Source organism: Monodelphis domestica, chromosome 6 (assembly GCF_027887165.1).
Source record: "Monodelphis domestica isolate mMonDom1 chromosome 6, mMonDom1.pri, whole genome shotgun sequence".
In the NCBI taxonomy this organism is placed as follows: Eukaryota; Metazoa; Chordata; class Mammalia; order Didelphimorphia; family Didelphidae; genus Monodelphis; species Monodelphis domestica.
The window spans coordinates 63,628,732-63,654,035 of NC_077232.1; the positions used below are offsets into that span (position 1 = coordinate 63,628,732).

The 25,304-nt window shown below is 40.6% G+C and overlaps 1 protein-coding gene across 11 annotated transcripts in view; it reads left to right on the top strand.

The window, feature by feature from the left end:
- The window catches only part of DENND2B (DENN domain containing 2B), a 277,741-nt gene that overhangs the window by 46,519 nt on the left and 205,918 nt on the right, over positions 1 to 25,304 (top strand). For 2 of the 11 annotated variants that reach the window (XM_056802115.1, XM_056802131.1), the window contains exon 1: positions 4,092 to 4,294. The exons of 2 other annotated variants lie outside the window; for them this stretch is intronic. The gene's annotated coding sequence lies outside the window, so the exon portion shown is untranslated. Of the gene's footprint in view, positions 1 to 3,397; positions 3,823 to 4,090; positions 4,295 to 4,376; positions 4,714 to 7,899; positions 8,013 to 25,304 lie in introns of those variants that run through there. 7 more of the 11 variants (XM_056802116.1, XM_056802121.1, XM_056802125.1 and 4 more) reach the window with 7 other exon arrangements.

Here is a 25,304-nt window from a genome sequence, read left to right on the forward strand (position 1 = left end):
CCCCCCTGTGATATGAGGCATTACAGCAGAGATATGCTGAAAGATATGCCTACATAGTATATATATATATACATATAACTGCTACATGTAATATATGTGTGTCAGGCATTTGTAGAGAATAGTTGCTACAAAAGATGCAAATGGTACAATGACCCTCAGATGATTTCAGAGGCAGGAAGACTTGGGTTCTAGTCCTTCCTCTGACAATAGTTGGGTGACCCTAGCCAACTCACTTTTCCTCTGGATGTCCCAGAAAACTTTCTAAGAATATAAGTTGCAGAGCTGGTTCAATCTGCCTTACTGGAGGGAATTTCCTCGTTGATTGTTCCCCATTCCATTGAAGTCAAAGATCTAGGGGAAAAAATGTAGCTACAAACACATACAAATGTTTTTGTGTTTCTCTCTGTATATATAAAAGCTTTCTAAATTAGACATCGGAAATACCACATTTCTCTTACAGACAGTTATATCATGTTCACAGCTACCATCTTCGGCAAATTGCTAAATGTGTTATGGTTTTTGGGTCCAAAATACAGCTAATGTCAACAATAGCAACATTAAAAGACAACTTCAAATTCTATAACACCTTTCTAAGATCAGATAATGAACATGGGACTTTCTTTTCTTCATAAAATTGTATAACTGCTATTTGGTTGTTGTTTTTTGTTGTTGTTAAGTCATATTTGGCTCTTCATGATCTCATTTGATCTTTCCTTTTAAAAAATTATTTAATTAATTAACTTAGAATATTTTTCCATGGTTACATGGTTCATGTTCTTTCCCTCCCCTCCTCCCACCTCCTTCCCATAGCCAATGAGCAATTCCCCTGGGTTTTACATGTATCATTGATCAAGACTTATTTCCATATTATTGATATTTGCAATAGAGTGATAGTTTAGAGTTTACATCTCCAGTCATATCCCCATTGAACCATGTGATCAATCATATGTTTTTCTTCTGTGTTTCTGCTTCCACAGTTCTTTCTCTGGGTGTGGATAGTGTTCTTTCTCATAAGTCCCTCAGAATTGTCCTGAATCATTCTTGGAAAAGATACTGGAGGTGTTTGCCATTTCCTTCTCCAGGTCATTTTATAGATGAGGAAACTGAGGCAAACAGGGTTAAGTGATTTGACCACTAGTAAGTATCTGAGTCCAAATTTGAACTCCGATCTTCCTGATTCCCAGTCACTATGCCACATAGCTGCTCAACATTGCTATTAGTTGAATTTAGATTTGTTGCAATACATTAAACATTTTTTATTGAAGTTTAATTTCTGAATAAAAACATGAGATCTCATGTTTTTCTTTCTTTTTTTGAAGATAGGTCTTTACTTGTATTACTACATCTCATTATCAGCCTCTTATTTGACTTTTACAGTTACTTGAATTATAGCCAGAGAGAAAATCAGTTTCCAGAAGAAATCTTGCAGGCTTCTTTTAAATTGGTAATCTTGGCAGATGGCAGCTCTAGGAAGGTAGGTCTGATCAGGTTACCCTCCTAATCAACAAATGCCAGTGGCTCCCTATTACCTATGGGATCCAATAGAAAATCCTCAGTTTGGCTTTTAAAGCCCTTTGAAATTCAACTTCTACTTTTTCAGTCTTCTTAATACTTATTCTTCTCTCCATGTACTCTGTAATCTAGTGACCTTGGTCCTCCTGCTGTTCCTCATACAGGACACTCCATCTCTCCCTTCTCTGTAGATAAAAAACAACAACAAAACAAAACAACCCTTACCTTCTGTCTTAGAAATGATACTAAATTTCATATCAGTTCCAAGGCAGAAAAGTGGTAAGAGCTAGGCAATTGGGGTTAAGCGACTCACCCAGGGTCACACAGTTAGGAAGTGTCTGAGGTCAAATTTGAACCCAGGACCTCCTATCTCCAGGCTTGCTTTCTAGTCACTGAGCCAGCCTTATTCCTGTACATTTTCTTTTTTACTTGCTACTCCCATGCCTTGAATTCTCTTCCTTTTCTTATGTGTCTCTTAGTTTCCCTGGCTTTCTTCAAGTCTTAGTTAAAACCCTACCTTCATCAAGAAGTGTTTTTGGTCCTCCTTAATGCTAATGACTCCCCTCCACTATTATCTCCAAGTTACCCTATCTTTGTCTTGTTTGTACATAGTTGTCTGTAGGTTCTTTCTCCTATTTGACTGAGCCGCTTGAGAGCAAGGATTGTCTTTTACTTTTCTTTGTAATTCCAATGTTTAGCACAGTTCTTGGCACACTTATGTTGACTTTTCTGGCTTAGTTTGGGAAATGGGAACCTGGAAAATTGCTCCAAAGGACCTTTCCCTTCCAGGTGCCATTGACCTGGGATTGTGTGTGCCCCATGATGGTGATTTTCTGAAGTTCCCCATGAAAGAGATTTCTATTAGATGTGGGAACAGAACTCAAGCAACTAAGCAGTTGGGAGACTGGGAAGTTGCCTCCAACTTGGAAAAGACTTAATGAAAGTTTGTCAAAAATAGGCTTCTTGCTACCCTAAAGGACTCACCAATGGACTTCCATGAAACAAAGCTGCAGTCCTATTAGGGTTTATCAAGATTAATCTCTTTTCAGATTATTTCCAATGTTTTCCAACATGGCGGTAGTTTCTTGAAAAGCTCTTGGTTTCATTTCATCTGGAACTAATACAGCCTATCCAATCCTTGATTACATTTTCACTTAGTTGCCAGCAAGGTGTTGGTGTGCTTTTTGCCCTGCTACTGTGAAGGCCATGTGCATCTCAAGCAGACACACAGCATTGAGTGGTAAAGGGTTAATGCTAAAATGGTTTTTTATTGCTCTTTCTTTGGTAAGGGAAAACTAGATTTAATCTCTTTAGTTCCTGCCACTATTCTTATTTGATCATGAATTAGTTAAATTATTTCCAGCATGTATCTTAAAGTCTCCATCATTTTTGATGCGGGTTTTGCAGCTGAGTAAATACTTCTTCAGGAAACCTGACAGTGGAATTGGCTTGTGCTTTAAAACATGTCCTGGCCTTAGATCTTGCTCTTGAGTTCATTCTTTCCACGTTTGTTTCTTGAGAATGTAACTAAGTTTGGGAAATTCTAGACAATTTTCATTGTTACAAAGAGGTTCTGGAAGACTGAGATGCTACAATCTCAGTGCAAGAATTTATTGGGGAGGGGATGGAGAGGAGAAGTTGTTTCTTTCTTAACTGTCTTGTCCCCCAAACGTTGTACCCAGAGAATATTTCTTGGCTCAGGTTTTATAGGTGGGTTGCAAGAGTCTTTGCCTTCTGTTTTATCATCGCCTATTTAGCACGGCTTCTGCAGAATTCCATCAATCATTTGGTCTAGACTCTAGTTGCTTGTTCCCAATAGACCATTGATTATTATTAAATGACATTTTGGGGAGGTCTTGGTTTTGCATATGTTTAGAATTTATTCTCACGCAAGGCTTAGAGCTTCCAATGCAGACTTGGCCCCTCCCTCCCTGGGACACAGGGGGCTGGGCACAAATGGGCAGCCTCTGCTCCCTGGAGGTTTCTGAATGAGCAGAGACAGGTAGTGTTAGGTCGACTGTGGGCCCTTAAAGGCCCCCATCCTCTGACTGGACCAGCCTCCCTTGGACATAGGTACAAGAAGAAAGGAAAACCCTTTGAGGTTTGCTTGAAGGCAAGCTAGTTGCTCCGGCAGCTTTTCCCAGACTCTCCCAGCTCGTGCATACCAGCAAAGTCCCTTTTTTTCCTTCAGTGATTGAAACCATCTGGTCTTCGGGAGGGTCACGTGTGTGTGAGAAAATGACATAAAGTTTCAGCCTTTCTTGTTTTCCGCTGCTCCAAGTAAACCAACCTGGGGTGGACGCCGAGGAGGTAAGAAGAGTAGTAATGGTCGGCTTGGTCTGGGCACCGGCCCCAGAACGACCCCTGGGCCAGATCCCCCTCGTTCCCCGCTCGATCATCAGCCCCCCACCACATCTCCCTTTTGCACACTTTCCGGCTCGGCATCCCGGCTCCCTTCACATCTATATCCTGCACACACCCCTTCTTGGTCCCCGCACGCCTACCTCAGCCTCCCTCCCCCCCCCCCCCCCCCCATCCTCCCTCCTCCCCGCCCTCGGTCTCGCTCAATCTCAGGCAGAGGCACACCTCCTCCACGCCCCACTCCTTCCAAATCTGCTTCTGACTCTGGGGCGCTTGCTCCGCTCTCTTCCCCCCCCCAGAGTCCTGCTTGCAGCTGGGGGTGCAGCGGATGCCAGTCCCGTTGGCTGCCCCTGCAGCAGCCTGCCGGGTCTCTGGGAGGTGCTTCTGCGGATGGCCGTATTTCGGCAGGCCTGCTGCCGAGGTGAGTGCGGCTGGGGCCGAAGGGGAGCAAGCAGAGCCAGCTGGCTGGCCCGGGCTCCCGGCTGTGGGGTGGACGGGAGGGGGCGCCTCCTGGGCTGTGCTGGACTTGGCGCGGCACGGCCTCCCGCCCGCTGCCTGGGCTCTCCTTTCTTCCCAGATCCTCGGGCCAGGGGAGCGGGGAAACCCTCCCGCTCTGGTGAGGAGCTGCCCTTAGCTGGGGCGCAGACTTCGAAGACTGAGGAGTTCACTAGCAGCGGTGCAAGCAGGGCGCCTGGATGGGTTCCCTTTGCTAGTCTGCGCTCCCCAGCCACCACAAGGGGCTAGGAAGCAGGAGTCTGGGGGGCTCCAAGTGTTCGGTCAGTGTTCGGACTTGGTTTGGGGGTCTCCATGAACAGAACCGAATGGGAGAGTCTGCTTAAGGTAACCCAGGGCTACGTCTTGCACTTAACTGGGGCTTCATATGGTTGTTGAATGGAATCGAACCCCTCCAGTGCCCTTCATCTCTCCTCTAGTGTATGTGCTGCTTGACTCTTAAGAAGCTTTGGGATGGGGCGAGCTATGACATCGAAGCTCTCCGGTATCAATGTTTACTTCCTTTCTCCTCCAGCTTTAGTCCTCTTCAGACAGGGGTATGTGTATTCTCTCCGGCCACTGCAATTCGAACTTCTAGCATAGGATTGGACTGCCTCCTGAATGGGATTCTCTGCATTTGGGGTCCCCCAGTCTCTGGAGCAATGCTAAATTTTAGTTGGAAGTTGGTGAAAATGAAGCCGTTATTTTTCCCTCCATTCAAGTGTACAGATCCTGAAATCTGGTCCATGGGACCCCAGGTTGAGAGCCTCTCTTTTAAGAGAGCTTCCTTGGAAGAATTAATAGAGAGATTTTAGACCTTCTTGTACCGTATTTTAAGTTGCTATCTCTGCAGGATGCTGCTTGGACAATAAAGCAACTTGGAGGGATAGGGAAGAGAAGGGCTAAAGTGGATATTGGAAGTGGTGTTAAACCATGCCTTAAAAGAGATTATCCTCAAGTGCTCCAACAAGTAGGCTTTTTTTGGGGTTAAAATCCTTAGAAGTTTCTGGGTGATCTGCAAAGCAAAAAATGATTCTTCTGAAATTTTCTTCTTTTGAAGGAGATTCTTTCTGAATTCTGCTATGAAGCCCATTAAGTCATACAACTTAAGTGAACTATCCAGTTCCAAACTTAAGTACAGTTCCCAGACATTCAGATACTGAGAAATGAGCAGTCCCATATTTTAGCACAGGGCAGATTTTTGACATTGGGTACCCACCAGGTGGTTTAGAGGAAAGAATACTACCAGCAGTTTTTTCTTCTGTGAAATAAGGGGTTGGGCTTAGAGGATCTTTAAAGTTACTTTATCATCCTGTGAGTAGAGATTTTTCTTTATATATATTTATAAATATATGGATATAATTGACAGATGTTAACTGAATACCTACTGTGTTCTAGATGCAAAATGTGAGCCACTGCTTCTGCCCAGAAGTTTGTAGTAGCTCATAAATTCACTGTTATGCCTTATTAAAGCTTACTCGTCTGGTGGGGGGAAAAGGAGGGTGTAGCTAAAATCCCTTCTAGCTCTGTCGGACATAGCTCTAAATGTTAACTAATATTATATTATCTGATACTCACAACAACCCAGGAGGGTAGGTGCTATTATTCTCCTCATTTCATAGTGGAGAAAACAGAGGTAAACTGAGGTTGTGATTTGCCCAGGATCACCCAGCTAGTAAGTGTCTGAAGCTGGATTTGAATTCAGGTCTTCCTGGCACCTTTGCCCTAGCTACCTTGATTAGATCATTGAGTGTTCAAGGAAAACTTCATGGAGGTAGGAGATGAACTGGTTGTGGAAAGACATACACAAGTGGAGAGGAGGAGGGCAAAGGCAGGAAAGTACTTGGCATATTCTGGCAATAATGACGTGTAACTGGGAGGATAATAGGGGGGTCAGGTTGGACAGAGAAGCAAGAATCAGATTATGAAGGATCTTGGGTGCTTTAGGCTAAGGAGTTTACATTTGTTCTTGTAGGCAATGGAGATCTGATGAAAGTTTTATTACAATAGTGGAGTTCTGGGGAAAGGTGGGGCACTCAAGAGAGTCATATAGAGAGATCAGTCTGGCAGTGATATGCATGAAATGCCAAGTAATGTGATCAACACCTGAGGCTAAATAAATTAATGTTAGCTCAACTGATTAAGCAGCTTACTCTTCTATCACATCCTTAAATTGCCTGGCTCTCTGGACAAGATCTAAATCACTGGCCTCATGGCAACCCTATAGCAGGAAGGAGCTGAACCCAGTCAGGTGGGGGTGCAAATGGAATATAAATGGAATATGTTCCAAGAAAAAACCAGCCACAGTGACCCTTGTTTGTTCTTTATGTTTGCAAAACATTTTACCTTGGTGAAAGTTCTTTCACAACAACTCTGGGAGGTAGATCAATAGTATGAGGTTGTAACTTGTGCAAAATGCCCTTTCCTGTGTCAGAGGTGGGCTTCCCAACCAGGGGCCCCCAATAGGGCTCTAGGAGGCTTGAGGAGTTTAGTTTTTCCATAGGTTTTCTCATCTTAAAATTTGGCATCTTAATTCACAAATGCTGTTAACTGATAATCTGAAGAGGATTAAGTTGATCATAATAATGAATCTAATTGAAATGAAAACTCTCTGTCTTCTCTTTGGTTTGACTTTGGAGAACAGTAGCATTCCCTGAGAGAATCATTCTGGTAGACCAATGTTTAAGGAAAACTGCCCTTATCTCTTTAAACTCATAATAATAAGTAAGATTTATATAGCATGTTTAAGACTGGCAAAATGATTTAGAAACTTCAGATTCACAACAACCCCATAAGGTAGGGACTACAGACTTTATTGTCCACATTTTAGAAATGAAGGAGCCCAGCCTGGGAAATTGAACTGACATCATCTGTGGTTACACAGTAGTGGATGTGGGAGGAAGGTTTCTTATCTCCAGGAATCACAGCATGCTACCTTTTTATTCACTAGCTACTTTTTACAAACTATAGATGTGCAGAAAGGGAGCTTAAAAAGGAACTGTTTATTTCTGGTTCAATGCATTCCCATGGCCTCTGGTCCCTGGCAGATAAGAGGACCAAAAGAGTAGTGAACAGAATTGAGGAGTGATGATATAAAGAGTCCTGAACCAGATCTGGGTTCCAGCCCCAGTCTTGGTCCTAACTAGCGATATGATCTTGGGCAAATCATTTCTTTCCCTTTTGTGATTCTCAGTTTCCTCATTTATAGATTAAGAAACTAACTGGATGATAATGATCTGGAAGGGTCCTTTCTAGCTTGGATATCCTAGGTTTTTTATGTGCCCTTTGACCTGAATCTCTTCCCCCTTTTAAAGTTGTTTGTATTACCGCTGCAGGTAATGCAAGGCCCTTTCTTCTGGAGTTGTGAGTTTCTGAAGGTTTGGGTGTTAGATGTCCATGGAGCAGGGAGGCCACTAATCCTTGGCCAAAGAGAAGAGAGCATAAGAGGTGGTATAGGGAATGTCTCAGAATCTACCTGCCCCCACAAACATAAGGACCAAATTAATAAAGAAAACTTTTCCCCTTCTCTTTTAGATTGCTGGAAGTCACAGAAAATCTCCCTCCCCTCCCTCCATCCATGAGTCTCTGGAATGATTATGGTTCTGAGTACTTCATTTTCTTGAAAACTCTCTGTCAAGAGATGGCTGGTGAGAATGGGGCCTATGGAATAATTTCATAGGCATATGTGAAGATTTAGAGATTGGGCTACTGTGTGAAGGGCTTGTATCCTCAGCAGCCATCTCTGGTGCTTTTTAAAGGGTAGACTTCTTGTAATTGGAGACTAGGAACTTGGTACCTTATTGTCTTTTCTCATTTTGGAGCTGGCAAATGAGGGGACTGGCCCTGAAGGCCATCATTACCTCTGGTGTGTTTTGTTGTGGGACTGAAAGGACAACTTAGACTGATTTCCTTTTAGGGAACATGTGATAATGGATGGCCGTAATTTCTTGTGGCATTTAAAAAAAAAGAAGTTTCCAAGGAGAATGTTAGTTAAACCTCTAAAAGAGACATTGACAGCTCTGCTACTTGAGGATCCTAAATGTTTGGTGGCATGTTTTGGGATGATTTTATGTTTTGGATCAGTTAGTTTTATGATTTGTCAAATGGATAACTCAAGTTTCTTAAGTTAAGAATTTAGAAAAATAGAACTGAACTAGACTTTTGATGACCCTGATATAATCTATTGCAGTTGAGGAACATTTGACTCTTGAACCCGGGCTAACTTGAACCTATTTTTAAATTGTTCCCAAGAGGAAATTCTACAGGCTCCCCAAGGAACGACTTTCCATCATTCCTGGAGAGAAAACTGGAGTTTTTGCCCTCTCAGCAAAGGAGACTTAACTGGCTTAGGTTTTCTTTTGCTCTGTTCACCCATGTCTTCCTGGATTTAAAAGGAGGTACCAGCCTCCTAGAATCTAAAAAACACCAAAGGATCACCCAGCAATGTGTATTTCCAAAACAGGAATAAATCACTATACTTTCCTGCCTCCACCCCCCCCCCCCCCCAGTAGCAAGTTTTTACAAATAATACATCCTGTGCCCATTGCTCCTTGGCCTTTCCTCTCTCTGGAAAAGCAAGATGAGTTTTCCCAGTCTCTTTTCATAGGTCATGCTTATGGATCTGTGATTATTCTCGTTACTCTGTTTATGTTTTATGCAGGAAGTCAGATATGCAGGCAATTAGAGTTTTCAGTTGGAAGGGGACATTTTGAAATGAAATCAGTCTGTTTTTTAAAACAAATTTTAATTATGAGTAATTATGCTAAATCTAGGGGCATTAAAATTTTTTTTCACCAAAAGAACTTTGCCCAAGGTTTCCAAATAGTTAAAAAGATTATTATTTTGAAGCATCATAGCATTAGAATCAGAGCTGACCTTGGGATCAGGAAGAGCTGTGTGTTCAAGTTCTAGGTCTGCAAATATTGACTGGGTGATCTTGGGCAAGTCACTTAACTATTTCACTGTCCTTATGCAATGCCCTATCTCAGACTACCTATAAAAAACAGCAAAAGTGCCCATGTATAATGATTGAGGGAGTTCCTAACCAGATGCTTCTGATATTGATGATATCTCAAGTCTAGTTGACTTTTTTCTTTTTTTAATTGCTTCCAGGGGCAACTAGATGACTCAGTGGATAGAGTGTCAGACCTGGAGTTGGGAGGACTATGGGTTCAAAATTGGTCTCAAATACGTTCTCAGTGTGTGACTCTGGGCAAGTCATTTGAGCTCATTTGCCTAGCTCTTGCCCTTCTATCTTTGGGTTGTTACTAAGACAGAAAGTAAGTGTTTAGAAAAATAAAAATAAAATAGCTTCTGTGGACTGAAATTTTAAAAACCACAAACTGAATTTGATCAAGTCACTCTCATACCTGATATCTAGAAATTATCTAATTCAATCCTGGAACTCTGGACAATATTTTGATTACAACTCATGTAGTCCTGTGTTAATGTAAAAGAAACAGATCCATCTTTTGTGGGATCCTACCAGAATAATTGGACAGGGGGTTACTCGGGCAATAACATAAACCTTTTTTTCCCTTAGTAGTTTCCTACTTTTGATTCCATTTTCTATTCTGAGTGGGCAACAATATATATTTAATTTTGTTTTTTCCTTTGACTTAAGGTTTGGCTGAGATCTATGGTTTAGGTTCAGAGCAGGTAACGTGGGATGCCAGGACCTGCATCATCTGGTTAGATTACTTCTTTGTGGACCTTGGTTTCTCCCCTTTTGCACAATGAAGGGATTGGACCAGGGAGATTGCCAAAGGTCCCCTCCAAGATGACTTTTTAGGATTTCACCAGAGTGGCCAAACATGATCGAGTGAAAAGACCATTGAATTTGAAGGCTGGAACCTTATGTTTCAATTCTGGCTTTGTTCTTCCTTACTTGTATGACCTTGGGCAAGTCATAACCTTCCTTAACGTCAGCTTCCTCATTTGCAAAAATGGTCTGGTTGGATTAGGTGATCTTGTTTGTCCCTTCCATCTATAAATCTTCGATCCTATAAACTTCTATCTTTGAGTCTCAAGTTTGGATTCAAATATTATATACCCTGAGAACTGGCTCTTCATCATGAGCCCACAAATTCTCCCAGAAGGCTAATTGATCTGGGTCTATGTCCATGCCAAATTCACCACCTAGGTTGAGGAAAAATCCAGCCCAGGGGGATCCTGAATGAGAAAGTGTGGGGTAGTAGAAGGAGCCCTGAATAGGAAGTCAGGAGCCTTTATCCAACCCTGCCCCCTTTCCTAACTCTGTGACATTGGTTAAGACATCTGGGCTTTATTTTCCTCACCTATAAAATGAGAGGATTGGACAAAATAATATCTGTGTCTGCTTTGTTCTACCATCAGATGTTTGTGGTCTGACAAAATTTTACTGGTCCACAAAACTTTTATTACTGAAAGCCCTTACTTCTTAAAACCTATTAAAAATGGATTCTTCCTCCTTTCTCTGTTTCGTCTTCTAGTCCTGACCTTCTTCCGGTCCCCCTGAACTATCGAGATTCATTGGGTTCATCTTCTTCCTTTGTCTTCCTCCTCTTTGCTCTGAAGCAGTCCAGGGAGAGTCACTCCTTAGGAGAAACCAAAGATATTTTACCACTTTAGATTGAGCTTTCTGCTGGTCAAGAGTATCTGTGTATGGCCCTTTCAGATCTTTTCTCTAGGACAAGTGACCAGAATGTTTACAGCAAGGATGTATGTAGTTGGCACAGAAAGTATCATTGTGTAGATTGTAGGGGGAGATAGACAGACCTCCAGTGAAGACAAAGGGGCCATCCAAGCCCTCATTTCTTCTGGGACTCTAGCTCATATTTGGCATGAGCAGGTTCAGACCACAGTATAGTGAGAAAACACTGTCATATCAGAAAGTGGTGATCTAGTTCTATATAAATAGGCCTTTCCCTGAAAAAACAAAAACAGGGACCAAAACAAAAAGCCCTCTTTGAACTTGAGACCTGTGCTTGCACACCCACACTCAATTTCCATATAAATGATAGAATGTTAGATCTGGAAGGTCATCTCTTTCAACCCCTCATTTTGTTTTATTTTGTAAAAAATTTGTCTCTGGTTTGAAGTTTTATGGGTGCCTTTTCCTTTTACATCACAGCCATTTCCAAATATAGCCTTCTTTTCTTTCCAACTCAGCAAAAGCCATTCATTATAACAGATATTAAAAAACATTAAGTCAGTGTGTCATGGTATAAAAAAGTCTCACAACCAAATGTAGAAAAACAAAAATATTAAATGCATTTTTTTATTACATTAAATAAAGTGTCTTGAAAGCATAGATCAAAAGCTAATGGGGTGGTTCAGTGGATTGAGAGTCAGGTCTAGAGATGGGAAGTCTTGGGTTCAAATGTGACTTCAGATACTTCCTAGCTTTGTGATTCTGGTCAAATTACTTAACCTCCCATTGCCTATCCCTTACCTCTCTTCTGCCTTGGAAGCAATACATGGTATTGATTCCAAGATGGAAGATAAGAGTTTTAAAAAAAACAAAACAACTGAAAATGTGATCCTAAAGAATGAGCAAATCAAAGAACAAATCATTTTTGTTGTTTAGGTTTTTTTAGTTGTAGCCTACTCTTCATGACCTCATTTAAGATTTTCTTGACAAAGATACTGGAGTGGTTTGCCATTTCCTTTTCCAGTTCATTTTACAGATGAAGAAATTGAGGTAAACAGGATTAAGTGACTTGCTCAGGGTCACTTAGTATCTAAAGCTGGATTTAAACTCAGTTCTTCCTGATTCCAGGTCCCTCTCTCTATCCACTATGCTAGGTAGCTACCCATACCCCATGTAGAATACAGACAGTGTAAAGAGTGATGAATTTGAAGTTAAAAACACCTGAATTTCTCAGACATTTTGCTAACTCTGTGATCCTGGGCAAGTCACCTAACTTCTGCCCCCTCATTTTCCTCATTTGTAAAAATGGAGATAATAATAGCAGCTACCTCCTAGGTTTGTTGTATGGACCAAATGAGTTTATATATATATATATATATATATATATATATATACATATATATATATATATATATATATAAAAGCAGTTTGCAAACCACACATATATAAATGTTAGTTATCATTATTATTGTTATTATTATTACATTTGTTCTGTTTGGTCCCAGAAAGAAGAACCAAGAGCAATGAGTAGAGCTTCCCAAGAAGCAATCTGTGGCTTGCTGTTTGGACAAACTTACTGACAGTTAGAACTTTTCCAAAGTAGAATGGGTTGACTGAGGAAGTAGTGGAGCTTCTCCTCATTGGAGGTTTGTTTGTAAAATCTGGATCACTACTTACTTACTGGCTGTGTTTTTTCCTCTTTTTTTCTTCTGAATAATAAAATAAATTATTGATTAGGCTAGTATTAACCAATAAATTAATTGGCCAATGATCTCTCCTGGTGATCAAAGACCAGGAAGGCCCCTTGTGCAGATTCAGAAATAGACAATTTTGGGGGCTCATGATTCAGACCCTCTCTTGAACATCCCAAGACATTTCTAACTGGTGAATAGCCAATGAGGAAGTGGCCATTAAAACTTTCAATTCCTCTGCATCCCTTGGTGGATATTGGCAAGTATGGGTAATTTTCAAGTATGAATTGGACTACATAGCTGTTGGAGTCCCTTGCAATACTGAAATGCTATGTTTCTATGGCTTTCCAATTGGTTCTACCATTTTTTTTTTTATCACAGCCTAGGAGGAAATAACAGGAAAGAAAAGAATTCTATAGCAAGGAAGCAGAGGGGAAGTGAGAAAATGCCAGTTTCCCCTGCTTCTTTAACTTGAACCTTTGCTCTATTAGAATCTCTGTCATTGCTTTGGGTCATTTTTATACTAAATATTCAGAGCAGTCAATTTCAGGTACAATGACTTCCTCAAACTTGGACATTTCTATGCACACATTTAGGACAACTAGGTGGCACAGTGGATAGAGTGCTGGATGTCAGGATGATTCATCTCTGTGAGTTCAAATATGACTTCAGACACTTACGGGCTATGTGACCCTAGGCAAGTCACTTAACTCTGTTTGCCCCAATTTCTTCATCTGTAAAATGAGTTGGAGAAGGAAATAGCAAATTGCTTCAGTATCTTTGCCAAGAAAGTCCCACATGGGGTTACAAAGAATTTAACAAAACTGAACAATGGAAAAATGTGTATGATTAGGATTAGGTTTCTAGATGTTCGGGGGCTGAGGAGGAGGATTTCATTTTCCATGTCCTTCTTGTATAGATAGACACCTTAGAGCATCTGTGTGGGATAAGTTCTTTGATGTGATATCTATCTGTCCAGGAATTCTCATGACCGTAGTATCCAGGATTTTTCAGTAACAGAGAATTTTTGCCTAGTTCTGTGTTGGGGAACTAGGGACTTCAGTCTCTCATCCAACAAACAACTTAAACATCTGCTTTCCACAAAAAAGTAATGATAACAAACAGCTAGACCTGACCCATTCCCCAGCGTGATGCTGCCCTAGGTTGGGGGATAACTATGAAGGCAAAATTATTTAAATGAAGGAACATCATGAAGGCTGGAAAAACCCTAGAACTGAACATGTTTCTGTGCTTTGCCCAGTTTGCTATATAACTATTACTTTGGATCATAGTGGTAAGAAGATGTCATAAGACAGTTCTGGTGTTTCATGTGTTAATTTGGAGAGCAAAATGGTTTTCTTTAAAACACTCATCATTCCCCCCCACCCCCCTTTTGTCTTTGAAATGTACAGGGAGGCAAGTGGTGGATAACTATAGAAAAGTAATGACATATGGCCCCTTAGGGTGTCTGTAATCTTTTTAAGCACACAAGACACGTGGAACAACAGTACCAGACTGTGTATTTACCCTAGGGTGCCTGCTTTCCTTGACATTGCTCTTTCTAAGCCCCAGAGTTTCCAGTTAGATTTAGACTATAGAATTGACTTTACTGGGGTTTGATTTTCTATGTATCTTTCAATACTGAGGTAAGAAGAAGCTTGTTTTTTTTTTTAATCTTTACCTTCTGTCTGAGAATCAATAATGTATATTGGTTCTAAGGCAGAAGAGCAGTATGGGCCAAACAGTGGAGGTTAAGTGACTTACCCAGGGCCACACAGCTAGGAAGTATCTCAGGCCACACTTGAACACAAGACCTCCCATATCTAGGCTTGGCCGTCAATCCACTGAGCCACTTAGCTGCCCTCAAGAGTTTGAGTTTTAATGCTGCTCATATATGAGGGCAAAATGTAGGGGAAATTTGTTTCTTAATTCTAAAGTAAAAGTGACCATGGGTCCCAGGACAAGGATCTTCTTGAATCTCAGAAACTGCCTTTATTATATAAGACTTTTACAATGTTCTTTAAGTCCTCCTTAAAAAAAAATCTTAAAAAAAACAACAACCCTTACCTTCTATCTAAGAATCAATAAAAGCTTTGTATTGGTTCAAAGGCAGAAGAGCAGTAAGGGCTAGGCAATGGGGATTAAATAATTTGCCCAAAATCACATGGCTAGGAAGTGTCTGAGATCAGATTTGAACTCAGGACTTCCAGTCTCTGGGCCTGGCACTCAATCCACTGAACCACCTAGACACCCCCTAAATTGTCTCTTAAACACCCACACACTCGCCTCCCCCTTACTTTCTGTCTTAATAACAACTAAAATTGAAGGGCAAGAGCTGGGCAAATGGTTTTAAGTCAATTTCCCAGGATCACATGGCTAGGAAATGTCTGAGACCAAATTTGAATCCATATTCCCCTTATTCCAGACCTGGTGTTCTGTCCACTGTGCTACCTATCTGCCCCAATAAATTGTCTCTTTATAAGTTCTTTAACCATGAACTAGTTGTACATATGGTAAAAACCATCATACATAGATACATGGAATTGTAGAGACTGAAGGGGATTTAGAAGGCATCTCTTCTAATTTTACAGATTAGGAAAGAGCCTCCAAATAGTGAAGATTTTTCCAAAGTCATAACTGAGCTAATGGTCAAATTTTGACCTGAACGTGGGTCCCTTTACTCCGAGGCTGGCCTTATTTCCATTTATGTCCTTGCTACCTCCCTCAGTGAAGCAGTAAGTGTTCATAAAACACCTTCTCTGTTCTATATGTAAAGACTGACATGCCACTTCTTGCTCCAGTTTGAAAGTCTATATTGGAGATAATATGACTAACCAGGTAGGCTGGCTACCAGAAAGACCCAGCAGTCTCTAGTCTAAGGGGCAGCTGCAGTGATTTTGTTTGTTTGTTTGTTTGTTTGTTTTGAGAAACTGAAGCCAAGTCCATCAAGGCTAGAGCTAAAGGTTTTAGATTCTCCCTTTTTAGTCCCATTATATCAAATGCTGTTATTTTAGTATTGGTTGCTGCTCTTACTTTATTTTTACCTTTTTGAGAGCCCCCGATCCTAATTCTACAGATTGTTCCTTGTGTTAGAAGTATGGATACCTTCAGCATGTAGATGGACATCCCTCAGCCTTAGTGTGGTAGAAAGAACCCTGGATACTGGGTCAGAAGACCCAAGACATCTTGTGCAAATCATCTAACCTCATCTGTAAAAGGAGAAAATTTCATTAAATGATCTCTAAGGGAAAGATAAAGAAGCACCGCATCCCTGTTTGTAGAGAGTAGAGGACCAAAGCCATGTTAACATTGCATTTGCTGTCAGACGTGGCTGCTCTGTTTTATTAATAAAGATAACCAGGGGTGGGGATAGGGAGAAGTATATTGGGAAATGAAAGAATTTGGAGAAGGACAGATATCCCAATTTACCTAAAAAGGGAAGAGAATGGAGTCTGCCAGGGTAGTCCTGTAAACTCAACTTTGTCTCCTTGCAATATTCTAGAACAGCTAGAAGTAGTGATCTTCAAAAGACTGCCTGGCTGCCAGAAGAACATGTCATATAATATTTCGCTTTCCTTTTTGACAGTGTCACAAGACTAATGGACAAGGAAAATGTGTGTGTTTATATGTATGTCTATTACATACATAAATGATATATCATTATAATATTACTATATATGTATGTATATAGGAATAAAACATTTATAAGGACTGACTATATGCTAGGCACTTACTATGCCAAATACTTTAGAAATATTCTTTCTTTCTTTTTTTTTTAAACATTGTTTTATTTGGTCATTTCCAAACATTATTCATTGGAAACAAAAATCATTTTCTTTTCTTCCCCCCCACCCCCCACCTCTCCCATAGCTGACGCGCAATTCCACTGGGTATCACATGTGTTCTTGGTTCAAACCCATTTCCATGTTATTGGTATTTGCATTAGAGTGTTCATTTAGAGTCTCTCTTCAGTCATATCCCCTCCACCCCTGCAGTCAAGCAGTTGCTTTTCATCGATGTTTTTACTCCCACAGTTTATCCTCTGCTTGTGGATAGTGTTTTTTAGATCCCTGCAGATTGTTCAGGGACATTGCATCGCCACTAATGGAGAAGTGTACCTTCGATTGTACCACAGTGTGTCAGTCTCTGTGTACAATGTTTTCATGGTTCTGCTCCTTTCGCTCTGCATCACTTCCTGGAGGCTGTTCCAGTCTCCATGGAATTCCTCCACTTTATTATTCCTTTTAGCACAATAGTATTCCATCACCAACATATACCACAATTTGTTCAGTCATTCTCCAATTGAAGGGCATCCCCTCATTTTCCAATTTTTGGCCACCACAAAGAGCGCAGCTATGAATATTCTTGTACATGACTTTTTCCTTATTATCTCTTTGGGGTACAAACCCAGCAGTGCTATGGCTGGATCAAAGGGCAGACAGTCTTTTATCACCCTTTGGGCATAGTTCCAAATTGCCCTCCAGAATGGCTGGATCAATTCACAACTCCACCAGCAATGAATTAGTGTCCCCACTTTGCCACATCCCCTCCAGCATTCATTACTTTCCATAGCTGTCATGTTAGCCAATCTGCTAGGTGTGAGGTGATACCTCAGAGTTGTTTTGATTTTGCATCTCTCTGATTATAAGAGATTTAGAACACTTTTTCATGTGCTTATTGATAGTTTTGATTTCTTTGGCTGAGAACTGCCTGTTCATGTCCCTTGCCCATTTATCAATTGGAGAATGGCTTGATTTTTTGTACAATTGATTTAGCTCTTTGTAAATTTGAATAATTAAACCTTTGTCAGAGGTTTTTATGAAGATAGTTTCCCAATTTGTTGCTTCCCTTCTGATTTTAGTTACATTGGTTTTAAGAAATATTATTTCATTTGATATACATAAGCTTAATTTTATCTAGATTTGAGAACTGTATTGCACAGATTTTCTCTTCCATTCTTATTTTTAAAATCGATGTCTATATGGAGGCTACAAGAGAAGACAATAAGATGGATTCTGTAGGGGTAGAATGGACAGACCAAAAGAGAAAAATAGTTATTAATGGCTTGACATCTCCTTGAAAGGAGTCCTCTACTAGAGTACCCTATGAGCTGTGCTTGTTCCTTCAACTATTTAAAATTTTAATTGGTGGCATGAGTAAATATATGGACAGAATGTGTATCAGATTTGCAAAGGACCCAGATCTGGGAATTATAGCTAACACACAAGACAATAGAATTGTTGAGCATAGATTTTAGAGGTGGAAGTCCATCAAATCCATATACTCCATTTTATAGATAAGGAAACTGAGAGAAAGTGATCACACAGCCAGTGAGGAGTAAAGAGGGATTTGGACCCAGGTCTTCTTGACCCCAAGTCCATGGCATTATTTAAAAAAAAAAAAACACCTTACCTTTCATCTTAGAATTAATACTATGTATTGATTTCAAGGCAGAAAAGTGGTAAGGGCCAGGCAGTGAGTCACACAGCTACGAGATTTGAATCCAAGATCTTCCATCTCTTAGCCATGGCTCTCAATCCACTAAGCCACCTGGCTGCTGCCCCTGTGGGAGGTCCCCACTCCATGTCATCATTCCAAGAGATCTTGACACTAGTAGAGTAAGAGTTCACTTTTTTTTGTGTAAGCTCAGTGGGAGTCAGTAGTGTGATATGATTACAAAAAAAGTTAATGTAATCTTAGGATGAACATGTCTAGGACTAGAGAGGAGAATATTACTGTACTCTCCCCTAGTCAAATGGCATGTGGGCTATAATGCTGAAAAAGTAAGAATATGAAAAGCTAGAGAGTATCCTGAGGATGGCAAACAGGAAGATGAAGTGAGAGCTTTGAGCTCAGGCTATATATCAGGGTTGAGTGAAGAACCAGGGGATGTTTTAGCCTGAAGAATTCAAGATGGGGGGAGAGGGGATGTTGCAGCGTAACTATCTTCAAATAGTGAGAATCTTTATGTGGAAGTGGCGTTCCTGCAGGGTAAAACTAGGATCAGTGAGGGAAAGTTACAAAAAAGAAATGTAGTCTATAACAGAAACAACTTTCAAACAATGAGAGCTATTGAAAAATGGAAAAGAGATAGTGGACAGCTAGGTGATGCTATAGATAGTGCCCTAAAGTTAGGGTTAGGATGCCCAGAATCAGTATGATGAGCCCCTGGGGGGTTTGGTAGGAGGCCACCAGGCTACCTAAGGAGGAGTAGACCTTCTTGTAGAGCTGGTCAAAACTCCTGTGCCCATCAGTAGTGAGATCAGGTCTGTGAGTGGCCAATGTGCTTTCAGCATGGGTGAGATAGGAAGCCATGCTTAAAAAAAAAATGTTTTTTTGCTCAATTTCCCTTTGCCTTTCTTATTTATCACTATGTAACCCAAAATTTTTTATGCACATCATGGCTTCCTCTTTGTACCTTCTATTACTAGAACTCCACATCAGCTCTTTACCACCAGTAATTTAGCATTTTAAATAGGCTTTGAATCCTCATGCCTCAAAGAGGGCTCTGCTTCTGTTAGGCACATAATAAATGTTTGCTAAATGAATTGTGTAATCTCCACAGTGCCACATCCCTTCCCTAATATTTGCTGTGATGTAATCACAACTCAGGAGGCATGGTGACCCCCAACTTCATGTTACCCAAAGACTTGAGTGTCAGCAAAGCCCCCTTTTTCCCTCTTCTACCTTCCACTCCTTTGATTTCTAGTGCTCAGGAAAAATGAAAAGTAGATTCTACTCAGAGAAAGGTTAGTAACTCATCTGGAGCTACAGATTTCCCCTCATCACTCCCCATCCCTGGCTTTCATCAGACCTGACTCATCCCAGAGAAAAGTCTTTTTCTGAGTGGTTTTCTTTTGCTCTTCCTTCTTGATATGAAAGTGCCTTTATAGACTCATAGTATAGAGAACAATCTGTACTCATGTTTCCCATTTTCTCACACTGATCCACTTTGCTTCTTTCCAGGGGACAGAAAAGGGTCCAAAGTGTCTTATTTCTTAGAAGAAATGAAGGGGGAGGTTATCAGTCTTCATTTTTCCCATCATTTGGAAAGAGTCTTATTTGGATAAGCAGTGTGGAAAGTAGATAAAATATAGTTGAAAAACAGAATAAGATAGTTTTTAATCACTGTGTAATATTCTGTCCTTTTTTCTCCTTTTCATTTGGCATTTGAAACTGAAATATGCAGAATGGTTTTTACACCGCAATTTCTGGATCTTTGGTCCTTTCACTCACATTGGTATAGTTGACCATTACAGCAATACTATATTCTACTCATCTTGTGTCTTTTCCAGTCTCTGTCTTTTCTATTGCTATTCCTATGCTTCTTATGACTGTAGGAAGACATAGGCATGTTGGTGGTATCACTTAGAAATTCGTATTTTCTGATCTCAGCTGGGCTTTTGCATTTCCCATGATTGACTATTATATTTTATGAGTGGCTATTCCAGTTGTCAGGTCCCTGTGCCTCCCTGCCTCACCCAATTTGCTTTTTCTTAGCAGGTGACAAAAAATCACAGATGAGTAGGAAGTAACTTTAAAGACTACCTAACCTAGTCCAGGCAAGAATCTCCTCTGCTACCTGAAAATTGATCATTCAGGCTTTGCTTGAAGACATCCTAGAGTAGCCCATTTCACTCTGTAGCTCTAATGACTAAGTTTTCCCTTAAAATCCTACCTATTTCCATCACAAAGATGACCTCCTACTTGATTGAAAAACCAATGCCATCCATCCTCAGCTCTCTCAACTCTCCAACCCCACACCTCAAAGCCCTGGTACATGTTCACCCATTATCTCTGTCTTTGACTTAATCTTTGAGGAAGAGATAAAAAGGTGGCCCTTCTCTTCATCAAATTGATCCCTTTAGAAATTTGTGCCATGATCCTAGCCTTTCCCATCTCCTCCAGGAGTTTCCCCATCAATAATTCCCTCCTTCTCACTCCTTTCAATCTTTCCCTCTCTACTGACTTTTTCTCTGCTGCTTACAAAGATGGCCAGGTGGTCATAAGCCATCTCCTCAAATTTCTCTCCTTGTTTTTACATCCTATATCTCTGCTTGTTTTTCCAGGTTCCTAGAAATCATTTTTGCCTTTACCACCCTCCTTCATTCTACTAAAACTGTTCTCTCCAAGAGGATCTCTTAACTTCGAGTTTGGGTGGGGTTTTTTTTTTAGTCTTCCTCTTCTGGGGCTTTCAGTAACTTTTTTTTTTCTTTTTTTAAATATATTTTATTTGATCATTTCCAAGCATTATTCGTTAAAGACATAGATCATTTTCTTTTCCTCCCCCCCCACCCCCCATAGCCGACGCGTAAGTCCACTGGGCATTAGATGTTTTCTTGATTTGAACCCATTGCTTTGTTGATAGTATTTGCATTAGAGTGTTCATTTAGAGTCTATCCTCTGTCATGTCCCCTCAACCTCTGTATTCAGGCAGTTGCTTTTTCTCGGTGTTTCCACTCCCATAGTTTATCCTTTGCTTATGAATGGTGTTTTTTTCTCCTGGATCCCTGCAAGTTGTTCAGGGATATTACACCACCACTAATGGAGAAGTCCATTACGTTCGATTATACCACAGTGTATTAGTGCTTTCAGTAACTTTTTACACTCTCCATTAGCCCTCTCTTTTGGCTTCCTTGACTTTCTTTTCTCCTTTATGGGCTCCTTTGCATTATCTTTCTTCCATTCTCTAGTCATGAATGTCATCAAGACTCTACTGTTCTAGGCTTTCTTTCTTATCTAATCTAATCAACAAGCATTTATTGGACACCTGTAGAAGATAAGCATTTAGTTGAGATTTGAAGGAATCCAGGGAAGCCAATAGGTAGAAATGAAGAGAGGGAGTATTCCAGGCATGGGGAACAAGGTGGATTTACACAAATAAACTTTCTTACTGGCTAGAGAATAGTCTATTAGCGAATATTTGGACTTTCCTGAGAGATATGAACTTTCCTAAGAGTCTTTCCTAAGACTCAACATTTTAAAAGTTAGTTACTCCCATCCATGTGGCCAGAGCATAAGCTTTCTCTTACTATTTTATCCTCAGTCCTTTTGATGATCTCATCAACTTCCACGATTTCCATTATTATTTCTACTCTGGTGACTTCCAGATCTACATAGCTTGGCTTAATTTTATCCTAACTCCAGCCCTTCTTTGCCAGCTGTCTGCTAGCTATTTCTCTCTGGGTATTCCTTGAGCTTCTCAAACTCAGATGTCCAAAATAAATCTTAACTTTCCCCCTAAGCTTGTCCCTCCTTACCTGTTTCTGTTCTCTCCTCCTTACTCTCCACTCTCCCGTCTCTAATTGTCTGATATTCTCAATTCTACCTACTTGACTTCTCTTGCATCTGTGCCACCTTTACTTTCGTAAAACCATAAGGCTATGTAGGGCCTCCATCAGCTTTGACTTAGATTAACATAATAACCACCTAATTTCTCTTTCTGATTCCATTTCTTCTTCCACTTAGCTGCCAAAGTGATCTTCCTTAGGCACAGATCTGACCATATCACTCCTCTGGTGGAAAATTCTCACTACTTCCCTGATGCCTCTAAACTCTTCAGGCTAGGTCTGGCTCTCTTCCCCACCTCTACTTTTTCCACTTTTATTTCATATTATTCTGCTTTATGTTCTAGCCAAACTAGCTTACAAGTTTTTCCGTGAACCTGACCTTCTATCTCCCATCTCCATGTATCTGCACAATCTGTTCTCAATGCCTGAAATGCCCTCACTCCTAACTTCTGCTTCTCAGAATTCTCATTTGTTTTCCAGGTTCAATTCAGGTGCCAGCTCCTTTGTGAATCCTTCCGTAATTCTCTGGTTGTTACCTTCTCAAATGACCTTCTTATACTTATTTCTGAATATGTTGTATGCCTGCATTCAGATGTTTTGTCCTTTGATTTTTGCCTTTTATCCTCAGAACCTAATACTACATCTGTAAATATTTATAGGATTGAATTGAATTACTAGAAGCATCCACCCTGTTACTTCTATCTAGATATTACAGCATCATAGATTGTCAGAGTTGACATCTACCTGAGCAGGAATTTTCTTTACAGTACATCTGACCCATGGTGTAGTCCAGCATCTGTGTGAAGATCTGCAATGATGGAAGGGGCAGATGGGGACCTACCAGCTTTTGGGCCAGTCCATTCCACTTTTGCACAGCTCTAAAGATTTTGAGCTTGGGTGGTATCTCTGTGGAGAGAGAGAGAGAGAGAGAGAGAGAGAGAGAGAGAGAGAGAGAGAGAGAGAGAGAGAGAGAGAGAGAGAGAGAGAGAAGAGAGAGAGAGAGAGAGAGAGAGAGAGAGAGAGAAGAGAGAGAGAGAGAGAGAGAGAGAGAGAGAGAGAGAGAGAGAGAGAGAGAAAGAGAGAGAGAGAGAGAGAGAGAGAGAGAGAGAGAGAGAAAGAGAGAGAGAGAGAGAGAGAGAGAGAGAGAGAGAGAGAGAGAGAGAGAGAGAGAGAGAGAAAATGAGAGAGAGAGAGAGAATGAGAGTGGATATGAATGAGTGTGTAAGCAAAGTTTTCTTTGATTCCACCAGAGGAATGACTTCATTCTTTGTAAAGGAATTGATCACTAGATGTCTGTACCTTTCATCTAGTATTATATTCTAAGGGAGGGGAACAAACTGTCCCCCCAACCCAGTTAAACATTTTCTGTTTCTGTTGCCAATTGGGATGCTTTGTGGCAAAGTCTAAGTAACGTGGACAGATAATCTGGAAATAGACAAGCAGCGTGGGACAGTGGAAAGAATGTGTGATCTGGAATTAGAGGACTTCTAGTATCATTTCTTTCACTGGATGCCTTTGTGACCTTGGACAAGACACATGACCTATAGGTCCTAAGTGAAAATTCCATTGGATGGCAGATAGGGCACCTAAAATTTCTCCAGAGATCCCTGAAAATTTTAGGGCAATTCAACCAGAGAGCCAGGAAAAATTTTGCTCTGGGTCCTTTCAACATCTAAGACACCTGAAATATCTTTATTGCAACCCTACAATACATGGAATAACCCAAATGAGGTTCCAACTGCATCCTTTCCTGTACAGCAGGTTAAGTCAAAAGGAAAACAAATTCAGAATGCCCCAAAGAAATGTAGGGTTCCTATAAAGGGAGTCTTCCTTTGAATTGAACACCTGATTTTTTTCTGGGTTATCAGGAACATTTTGTCCTAGTCCATAAGGATCTCAGACAAGCAACCTTGACCACTGGAATATTAGTAAGGCTGGCTGTCCAAGTCTGCTCAAAAGTGAAAAGTATGGATGTGAAGGAGCTCCCATAGTGTGTTCTAGACAAATTGCTTTATACTGGTTCTGGGAGTATAGCATCCATATTTCTCATAATGGTTTCTACACTAATAATGGGATATGATAAAACAGAAAATATCAATATATAAGCAGTCAACCAAGCAAATGGTCTCATAGAAACATGTCTGGCTTATAGAGGAAATACTCCAGACGTCTGATGGTTCAATTACAATTTGGAACAAAATAAGAAAAATAATTTGAATTCTACTTGAGTTCAGGGGTTAACCTTCTGTGTTTGTTATGAACCCCTTTGGTAGTCTGGCAAAGCATTTGAACCCCTTAGAATAATCCTTTTAAAATTATTTATAATTGGAGGAAAAGTTAAATTTTAGTGAAAAAAAGATATAATTTTTCCCATCCAAGTTCACAGATATTCCAGAATTTTCCCATAAGCCCCTTTGAGGTTTATGGACCTTGTATTAGGTATTCTTTCCCTAGTGGGTCCTTGCAGTGGGTCTGGGCATCAAAGGAAAACCAGATTGCAGATGAGATTTCCGATGGAGAGTCTTTCTAATGAATACTGAAAATGCATAGGGGATCCAGTATTTCTTGCCCAAGTTCTGCCTAGTGTATCACCCTTGATGTATTACCCCAATTCAGCATTTGCAGACTTGCAAGTTGGGTTTCAGAACAGAAGGGAGAGAATGATTACTTCTGAGGTATAAGGGAAGTACTCACTCCTAAAATTGTAGCTCCTAAGTACCCACCAGTGTGCTTCTCATTAACAATCAGACAGTAGACACAATTAGCTCCTAGCAAAGGAATTTATTAAAATGGCATGGTAAGAATACTAACTACAAAACATTTCCACCATAAACCTGGGACTGATTCTTCTACAAATACACACAGAATCCATGGTATTCATGGGAATAAACTTAAGAGTACAACTGTATTGAGGCATGCACATAAGGAATACATGTGGTACATGCTACTTTCCCCTCTGGAATTCCTGGATCTTAAAAGTCTTTCTCTTGTGTAGAGTCTTTAAAACACTGTCACTTCCTCCCCCTTCCCGCTTTTCAGTGTCTCTGATGGTGAGATTGCTAAGCAAGGCTCCCAGAGAGGGCTTATCTCCACTGCTTGACTCTTAATTGCTGAGGTCAACTCTCTTCCAGGGCAGGTAGGTGGCCCAGCAGATAGAAAATCTTAGATTTGTTAACAGTGGTAAAATTTAGCTGCCTCTTCATTGGTAGATCCCATGATAAAGAGCTAATTTCTGATATAACAGCTGAAGTGTGGATTTGTTGGGGGATACTTGTGGGTTCTACAAGGAAGGATTCAATAATTTACATTACAGGGCATAAACTTTTC